This window comes from Protobothrops mucrosquamatus, unplaced genomic scaffold, assembly GCF_001527695.2.
Source record: "Protobothrops mucrosquamatus isolate PMUCROS unplaced genomic scaffold, P.Mucros_1.0 scaffold47, whole genome shotgun sequence".
Classification (NCBI taxonomy): Eukaryota; Metazoa; Chordata; class Lepidosauria; order Squamata; family Viperidae; genus Protobothrops; species Protobothrops mucrosquamatus.
Window position 1 is genome coordinate 2,598,962 of NW_015386429.1, and position 10,452 is coordinate 2,609,413.

Below are 10,452 nucleotides of genomic sequence, written 5' to 3' on the forward strand. Positions count from 1 at the left end.
TAATATATAGATATTAAATGATTAAAAATAAATTAACATAACATAACAGTTATATTGTCAGTTGCATTAAGAAGAAGATGATTAACAAAAAGCCTTGCATTATACTCAAGGCTAGGAGTTTTCTCTTATGCAAATATGCCACATTGTGATATGTTTCAGTTACAGCCATCTGGAAAAGATTTCCTGCTGCCATCATTGAATTCAGATAGATATATTCATAAAAATGTGGTTAATATAAACATTGACAAATTTGTTTATCTTTCATTTTGAGTAAATACATGAAAATCGTATCAATGCATTAGAAATATTTAAAAATTAAAACCTAATCAGGAAGATTCTTAAGTCTTGGTTCTCAGTTTTTTATTTAGAAGTTTATTTACTTTTTGAAATAATCACAAATTGGATTTTTTAAAATTTGTCTATTAGAAAAGAAATTGTTTTGAATGTGTATCTTGCAGTGCAACATAAAATACCCATGTATAGACTAAAAGTTTTCTTACTATAGTAAAATAATTGACCACATAGACCAAAGCTATTGCAATATATTAGGTTGTTCTTTTCAGACTTGTCTGACTTGTATTACTCATAAGCCTTCATTTGTTGTATTGTCAAACAAATCCAAATCCATGTTTGGTGTTCTCCCCAATGATAGTCAGTTAGGCAGGCATATATCACTGCTTGATGCATACAGATAAAACTTCAGCTGTAGGGATAGTGTTAAAACCTAACATTTGTATCTTCCTTCAAGTAACAGTTTCATGGTAGATCTGGATTAGTTTCATGGTAGATCTGGATTAGCTCTATATCTAAATCATTCAGATCAAAATGTTAAAGCAATAATTGTGTCCATGTTCAGGAAACAAGTATTGGAATCTAGGTTGCTGAGATGACTTGAATAATTAAGACATTATAGGAAATGTACTATGGGCTAGATTCTGCATTGAATTAGTATCGTTAACAAAAATAAGATATAAGTGTTTCTCTAAATGGGAAGGGACCTCAGATAATTATCTGGTGGAATTGTCTTCCGCTTGGTATCATTACATATTAAGCCAATGGAAATAATTGTTAACTGCATGTAAAAACAGGCTAGATTTGCTCCCCAGGACATTTACGCTTGTGATCTGATGTAGGAATATATACTTTCTAGCTTGATCATTATGAAGCAGATGTTTCTTTTGGAAAAAGCAATTGGATTGTTCAGAGGTTTTGATTTTATTATCTTTGAGATCAGAAGGACTAGAACATGTTTAAAAACCGATTTAATACTTGTACAAAATAAAAACAGGAGAATTGCTACTTGGTTCTCATTACTTCTTTCCTGGGCACTTCAGAGTCAGATTGTGTAAAATTAAATATCAAAAGAATATCAAAAGTTAAAAGAAATATGTAGTGTAGTAGCCAATCTGTCACAGACAACTTGGGAAAAAGAAAGCCAAATATCTATTGTTTTTCCTTACGCTGAATGTAACCAGTATCTTCAGTCTCTTTATTGGACTTATTTTGTAGTTTGCTGTTCATTCTCTTTGTCCTCTGAATCTGTTTCATTTTCTCAGAGCTGTTCTTGTAATAAGAGAGTAAGTGCCTGGAAAAAAAGGTGGTTTGCAAGATTTTGTTTTGTCAAATGGATGACAACAATAATAACTGCTGTCTTCATTGAGCAGCTAGTGTCCTGATACTTTTTCTTTTATTCTAAGCATATTTTATTTTAAACATAACTAAATATATCTTTTCTGTTGATTTATATATTATTAATTTTAGTTCATTCTGAGATTTTACTAGCTATATAGTTTTTGATTATTTGTTTGTACAGTTCTCTTTCTTTGTAATTTTCCTCTTTCTTTTTCATATATATTTTCAGATTTGACTATTTTTGGTGATGGGACAGTATTTTGTTGCTGTCCTCTTATTTTTTCTTAGAGTGCCAGTCTCTGTTTGATAACTTCCTTTTGTTGAACTAATAAATTGTTGCAATTTTTCATCATGTGAAGTTGGATTATTTGGTGTTTCAATACTTTAACTTTTTCTTCAAAGAATACAGTGAGGTTGTATTTAATGAAAAATAGAACAGGTTGTTTTTATGCAGAAAGAAATACTACATGCTTTGAAGATCACAGTTGCAAACTTCTGTCTTCAGTTTTCATTCTTAGGGACCATCAGTATAAAGACTTTTATTTCTTTTTGTTCTCAGGATGTCAGTTTTGACTTTGAAAAAATATGACTTTGTAAAGTATTTGATTTCACTCATTAAACTTATTCAGTAGAGTTGTGTTAGCAATAGTTCAAAGTTACAATAGCACTGAAAAAAGTGACTTATGACCGTTTTTCACAATTGCAACCATTGCATCATCCCCATAGTCACATGATCAAAATTCAGATGCTTGGCAAGTGGATCATATTTATGATTGTTGCAATGTCCAAGGGTCATGTGATCAGCTTTTGTAAACTTCTGAAAAGCAAAGTCAATGGGGAATCCAGATTCATTTATCAACCTAACTTAACTTGTTACTGACTTAACAAATGCAATTATTCACTTAACAATTATGGCAAGAAAAGTTGTAAAATGAGGAAAACTTGCTTAACAAATATTTCACTTAGCAACATAAATTTGGGTTCAATTGTGCTCATAACTCAAGGACTACCTGTATTTCCTAGCCAAGTGAACTTGCACTCCAAAATTTGGTCTCTTATACAGTTCTTCCAGTCTTGCTTAATAACCTGCTTACCCAGTCCCATACTGGATAATCAGCAATACTCAGGACATAAACCTTATAGTCAGTGGCTAGTCAGCAAACGACCTTTTTACTTCTCCCAGTTTAATACACAATTTTTCATAGTACACAAAAATATTCTGGTCCATCCCCACTTTTTCTCCTGTTGAATTCACTTGGCTAAACTTCTGTTACCTTTCATTTATTCAGTCTCCATCCATAAAAGCCTGTTCAATTAATGTATGATTTGAATTTATTTGAGTAATATACATGCTTGGAAATAATTTCTAATTGGAATAATGGAGAAATAAAATCCACATATACTTCATTTCCCCCTCAAACCAAATTAAGTTTTCTTAGACTTTCTTTTTAAAAAATCTATTTTTCCCCTAGATGGATATTATTTCTTGGAATGAAATTACTTTCATTCCAGGAAGAGAATAATAATGATGCTGTGGAAAATGAATCTGGCTTCTGAAATGAAAGAGACAATTAAATTTCACACTGACTCTTCCTTTAATGCCCTGTAATTTTCTCATATAAGTGACTTCCTCTCTTACATACATACTCACTTTATTAGTACTGTTCTTCTGATATCATGGAACATTTGAGTTGACACAGCAAATGTTTGTTTTTCTGTTGCCACATACTATATTAAATAGTACTTTTTATTTTTACCAGATCTGTTCTTCATGAATAATACTATTGGAATAATAATTTTATTAAGTTTACGATGTAGATGTATATGTATTATATCCAAGGCTTGTAAAATTGGTAATTATATTGTTTGGCATTCTACTGTATAAGAATTTTTATTATTACCTTTATTGGTAGAATATTGTTTTAAACATAAAATATATGATGATATGTACCTCTCTGTTCCAAAGGCTGTAGAAAATGAAGTGGTAGAAAAGGATTGTTGACAAAGGACTAAAAAAAGAAAAATAACATACTATGTGGTGTAAAGTTGCAGATTAGAACAGTAGTAGTTTCACATGTGTGGTGGGGATTTACTTGTAACTTAAGGTTTGGAAAATTGCTTATTTGTTTTTATGCTTTATGTCTTTATCCATGCTATATGTTACACTATCAGGAGGTTGAATGCTTTCCTTTGATTTTTATTCAATGTTAGTTTATATACAAAACATATATTTCTACTGTGTTTAAAACTAATACATATATATAAAACTACTCTGTGCCTGATTATAATTGTGACAATAGTATAGTGATAAGTGGAAGCTGACAATACTTAACAAACTTACAGGATTGCTTTTTTCCCTGTGTAATTTAACTCACCACCTTTTCTAGCAAAAAAGCAGTATACCATATACCTAGCCCAGTTATGGTGAACCTTTTAGAGACTGAGTGCCCAAACTGCAACCCAAAACCCACTTATGCATCGTCGAGTACCGGGTGGGTGTGTCCCATTGGCTGGGTGTGGCCAATTGGGTGGGTGTGTCCCATTGGCTGGGCATGGCTGCGGTGGTAACGGCAGACTGGGTGGGACTAAAAAGTTCAATCAATGAATTCCAACTTTGCAAGATCTTTTTTTTCCCATGAGTAGTTGAAATTGACTGATTAAACCTTTTTTTTTTTTTTTGCACATGGCGGCGGAGGCCTAAAGCAAAAAGATTTTATAAAACCCAGCTGAAGGCCTAGGACTGGGGCGACGGCGCGCATGCCCACAGAGAGGGCTCTGAGTGCCGCTTCTGGCACTCATGCCATAGGTTCGCCACCACTGCTATAGGCAATCTTTCCTTTGCCTAGAGTTTAGACCAGTGGTGGCAAACCTATGGCATGCGTGCCAGAGGCGGCACTCAGAGCCCTCTCTGTGGGCACGCGTGCCGTCGCTCCAGCCCTGCCTCCCCCTGTGGCCTCCTCATCAGCAGCCTCCCCAGAAGAGAGTCACCCCCGGGTGCAGAGCAGCACAGCCAAGTACATGGCAGCTGGGCAGCAGGAACAAGACTGCCCTGGCGCCCCGTCGCGTGCAGATGCGGTGCACAGATGGAGGGCATGGCCACCATGGTGCTGCAGGGCCGCCTGAGCAATCTTCAGCAGGCCGTGGAGGTGGGTGGCCCGGCAGGTGGGGTGGGGACGGGGCAGGGGTGGAGCGGGCAGGGTGGAGCGATGGGGCAGGCGGTTTTTGGGCACTCGGTTTCTAAAAGATTCGCCACCACTGGCGAATCTATAGAAATCATAAGCTTTTTTTCTCCTTACCCCTCATAAAGCAGGGAGGTTGGAGAGAAAGGGATTTAAAAAGAGTAAGATGCTTACCTAGTGCTTTTGCAGCTCCTAGCCCTTGGTTGTGATCTCATTGCTTTCAATTATAAAATAGTAAGAGGTACTTGAGCATTCCAACCACTTCATTCCATTAGAGTCATTGTGAAAGGTGTGAAACTAAGTCTTTTCTCCTTCCAGCCTGATAGCATGGTTGCAGTCACATGATTTCTCATTTAATTTAGCAACTAGGTTTGCTGGTCCCAAGTAGGATCATTAAGTGAGGATTACCTGTAGGTAATGTTTATTTATTCTTAGAGTGAGCTTCCCTCTACTCACATGACTATGTAGGGATCATGCTGGATGCATTTGTTGCTTGTAAAATTAAAATGAATCTAGTACATTTTCCAGTTTTCTAGTTATTAACAATGAGTTACTATGTGCAAACTAAAACTCCAAAGCTACATTTAAGAATTTTTAGTCACCAATTATAATTTTTGGAATGTCCTTCTAAAATAAATTTGGTAATAATATTTTCTTCTTTCAGTATAATCTTATAATAATTCATGAAATTCACTCTTATAAATCAACATTTAAATATTTCTGCATATATTCTACACATTTCCTTGCCATTTATAGGAATAATAATTGAATAGCAAAATAAGTGGAATGTTGATCAGTTTTAACAGTCAGCATAGTCCAAATATGCCTCACAAAATTTGCTAATATCACAGAAAAGATAATTACAAAAAAATAAAATAAAATAAAGAGGGGGAGGAGATAAAAGAACATTTATCACACATATTAAGATGTCAGAAGGGACCATGATGGTATAATTCTAGTCATATTTTTCATATAATGAATTAGAAACTGTAGGAATCATTGCTTTATTAAAATGCTAACGTTATTTGTAAAATATGGTAGTTAAAAATACTTCTCATAGGTACTGTGATTCTCTAGCTATTATTTTCAGTCAAAACCCCATGATAGGGGCTTAAATAGGGGTTTAAATCTATGATGCAAGTCCCTGTTTTGGCAAAAACAGTTGAGTGACATTGGGTGCATTTTTTTCATTTGTAAAGATGGATTATCCTTATTTTAATGTGTAGCTTTATCTTGAACATCACCTTGCTTCAGGGTGGATAGAGAAAACATTCTATGTGGGTATAGAAACTGAGTGTATTATTTACCTGCAATAAAAGGGCAGTTTGAAATTAACTATATCATGGTGAATTGAGGATTGTTAAAAGGGACCAAGAGTTGAGCTGCACATTACTGAGGAAATGTCTCATATTTAATATATTTAACTATACTTTTTAATATAAAAATGCTTATTTTGTTAAAAGTGTCTTGTGCAGAATGATGTGTTAGATCAGTAGCCTTTTCAACCTTGCTTTTATATTCATCTTTATATTTTTAGATATGGCAAGTGTAATACGTAAGTACCTGCAATATGTAGCAGTCCTGATTATTTAGTCATATGAAAAGTTAGAAAGTAAAACAAAACCATTCTTTTTAACAATCTTGGCAGCTGGTTTAATTGCTGGGGGTTGAAGGAGTGTACTTGGTATTCCACGTGTACCTTCTAAATTCCTGTTCTTCCTGTTTTAATCTTTGATTCTCTCACCTTTGCCAGTCCAATATTAAAATAAAATGAGCTTTCCAGAACAACCGTACAAGGAAAATTTGTCAATGTGATTTTATAGCATCCCTGTGCACAAAATCATTTTCTGCTTCCCTAGATAAAAAGTGTCTTGTGGAAATGGGGGGGACACATATTTTATTTTTCATTCACTTTAAGACTGCTCTGAACACTCCTAGGTTTAGGCTTATGTGGTCAAAACCATACCGGCGTAGGTGTCATTGATTTACAACTGCAAATGGAACCAGAATTTCTCTTGCTAAATAAAGAGATTGTTAAGTGAGTTGCCCCCAATTTTATGGCTTTCTTTACTATATTTTATTAAGTAAATCACTGCAGCTGTTAAGTGAATCATGCAGTTGTTTAGCAAATTTGGCTTCCCCCATTAACTTTGCTTTTTGGAAGCTGACTGCTGGGGATGATGACCACATGATATCCGGAGGCCTAATTGTTGTAAATTTTTGCCAGTTGTCAAACGACCAAATTTTGATCACATGTCCAGGGGAATGTTGTGACAGTGTGGGTACTTTTTCAGTGCTATTGTAACTTCAATTGGTCATTAAAAAATTGGTTGTAAGTCAAGGTCTATCTGTACCTACATATAAGTGATCCTCTGAGCAGCATACATATAGAAAACTGCAAGGAAAACAAAAGGAATAATTTGCTGTAACTTTTCAATTTGCTGCTTTATAAATTTCTATTTTCTTAGAGTTTTAATTATGTTTTAAATTATATTGAATCATTTTCTATTGCACATTCATTGTATATATAGTCGTAAGGTTACCACCAATTGTTCACTAACCGTTCAAGTTACAGGACTGCTGAACAAATGATACTTAAGATTGGCTCTGAACGTTCTGACTGTGGAGCTTCCCTTTGGTCTTGTGATTGTTATCTTGGATCATGATTTCCAATGTTCCTTGCCAGCTTCCCACAAGCAACGTCAGTGAAGGCAGCCAGCAAGAACTTGGAAGTAACAATCGCATGAGGTCCTTACTTAATGACCTACATGATCCTAGATTAATGACAGCAACTGTGACTGCCAGAATTTCTGTCACTAAGCAATACAAACACATGATGTAGTGCTTTATAAATGCATTGCTTAGCAATGTACATTCCAATCCCAATTGTCACTGTAACCTGAGGACTACCTGTAATAGATAAATATGAGTAAAAATATGAAATGGAGACAGTGAACAAGGAATAGAATTGTCAGTGGGATATTTCAAAAAGTGAAGAAAGGACATTTATGACAAGAATGACTTAAACTACAGATAACTTCAGTATCTGTAACTACGGGAACTACGGGAACTACAGATGTCCAAGAAATATATTTCACTATATATATGGAGTTAACATTCAAACATATCTTGAATTTGCATATTGTTTTGGACAGATCTGAGCCTAGCCTTAGGGAACTTCACCTTCAGGCATTTGCTAAGAACCTGATCTTCCCAAAGTTACAATAGTATATCCTCACAATTTTTCTTCTTTTTCTTTAATTTGGTGAACTGGATATAACAGCAAGAAAAATCTCAAAGATTTGTTTGTGGATACTTATTATGTTTTAGAGGAAATTAAAATAATAATTATTTTGTTCAGTTCAACAACATGAGAGAAGTAAAAGACAATCATAGCAAATGCTAGTCTTGTTCAAACCCCATTGCTTATGATTGCACTGGCAGTGGGAAGGGTCTAGGCCAGGGGTAGGCAAAGGGGAGAAATTCTAGTGATGCTGCTAATTTCCATTTCTGGTAGTGCTTCAATGCTTCTGTTTCTTGATGAAAATATCATCTAGAGGCCTTAAGAAAAAAACTGTCATTGGCCTAGGATTGTCCCTCTGCTTAGTATGAAATATTTGGGCATAAAAGTTGGCATACAGTGAAATTCAGCATACATTTTAAGAAAATTGTCTTTCAGTCTTGTGGGAGAAAGCCTTTCCATTAGTACCTGAATTTGTGCTTAGTGATTTCGTGTTTTCACAGAAAGAATCATAATGTTCCTCTCTTGTTTGGCCTTTTGAATTAGATTAATAATGCTTTTAATTTTTACTGGCTTCTTTCAGACTATTAACTATCTTGAGGATCCTGAGTAGAATTATAAATGGAAAAATAAAAATAAATATTATGGGCAACCTGTTCATTATAAAGGATTCACCTATGGGATGTTTGCAGAAATTAAAACCCAAGTTCTAATTTCTGTGCCATTGGCAATTCTATTAATAGCAGAATGACTATGGATTCACATAAATGTTACCAAGTGTCCTGAGAATCCCATATAATTGCTTTCTCTTTGCTTCTCTCGAATGGAGTGTTGTTCAGCTGCTGGCTTATTTTAAATTGATACTATAATGCTCCCACGTGTAGTTTTCTGGGACACATAACCTGAGGAAAGTGATCATTGTACTGCTTTATGTCTGCTTAAGCCAAAATTTGGAAGAGAAAAATAGGTTGCCAATTGCTGCTTGATTGGTAGTGAAAAGGTTCCATGTACAATTTGCAGTATATTCCATTTTAGTTTCAAAGTATGAAACTAATAAAGATACTAAGTGAGAAAGTTATTAATTGCACATAGTACTTTCTGAAAAGTATTTAGCCTAGTAGCATTTTATCAGGAGGAGTTTAACAGCTGTGGATCACAATTTATATTGCTGGTTTGGTTGCATTATTTATTTCTCCAGTACAGGAGATGGAGAATCCACCGGTGGGTTTCCATTGGATGCCTGCTCCTGAGACCAAGTAGCCAAAACTTGACACGCCCCCTGTTGCTGTGAGATCCAGTCTTATCTTGGTCTCAAGCTCTTGCAGACGTCTCAAGGTTTGGCTCTCAGGATTAGCTTAGTATATTGCATCAGAAGATCCATCGTTGGATTCTCAAGCCTTTTTCCCCTCAAGACACCTGCCCTCAATCTGCTGGGATCAGCAGAGCCTCAAATCGGCTGATTTGAGGTATTTCTGTGGGAGGTGTGTGTGTGTGGGGGGGAAATCTCCGTCGCGTTTATTTGTCCCCAGGGATCTGGGTAGGGGGGAGGGCATTCCTCACGATCCCCCGTTGTTTTTCCTCCCTCAGCTAGCCCACTGCTGATACCAGCTCTTCCTTACAAGCTGCCATTCCCCTAGGCCGTTTTCAACGGCCGAAAGTCGCGGCCGCCATTTTGGGGCCGTTTTTTCGTTATAGAAGCTGATAGGGGACTTCTCCCTGGGCTCAGGGAGACGATTCCAAGGAGTTTGGGAGGCTTGCAGCTGGGAGGCTTCAACTAAACTGTTAAATTAAATCCTTTCCGGACTGTTTGCAGAGTCCTGAAGTCGCGGCCGCCATTTTGCGGCGTTTTTTTCGCCAGATTTTCACAGGGGATTTCTCCCTCAGTTCAGGGAGCCGATTTCAAATTGTTTGAAAATTTCGCATTCCTTTGTCTTGGCTGCAGTTCCCTCCTTATTTGATTGTATTTCTGGGCCGTTTGAGTCGGCCCAAGGTCGCGGCCGCCATTTTGGGCGATCACGAGGATTGAAATAGGGATCTTCGGTCTTGACGGGGGTAGGCGAATTACCCAACGATTGAGGAGCCGTCGTTCCTTTGCCTACCTTTAGCCTGACCCCTAGGGTAGTCTCAGCGGCCCAAAGTCACAAATTCCTCTTTGTGGACAGGTTACAGGCCTATTCATAGGCCAGAGACATTGTGGGAGTCTGCCGCGGCCGCCATTTTGTGGCGCCACGCGGCTGGCCTAGTTAACCTCATCACAGGTAACAGGGCCCAAGTCCACTTCAGAGACCTTTGTACACTGACAGAGGGTTAATATTGTCAAATTCTTAGACCACCTTGATTCAAGGCACTTTGGCCTTTTTGCTCACGTTGCCTGTGCCAGGCCTCAGTTTCAGGCCCTTC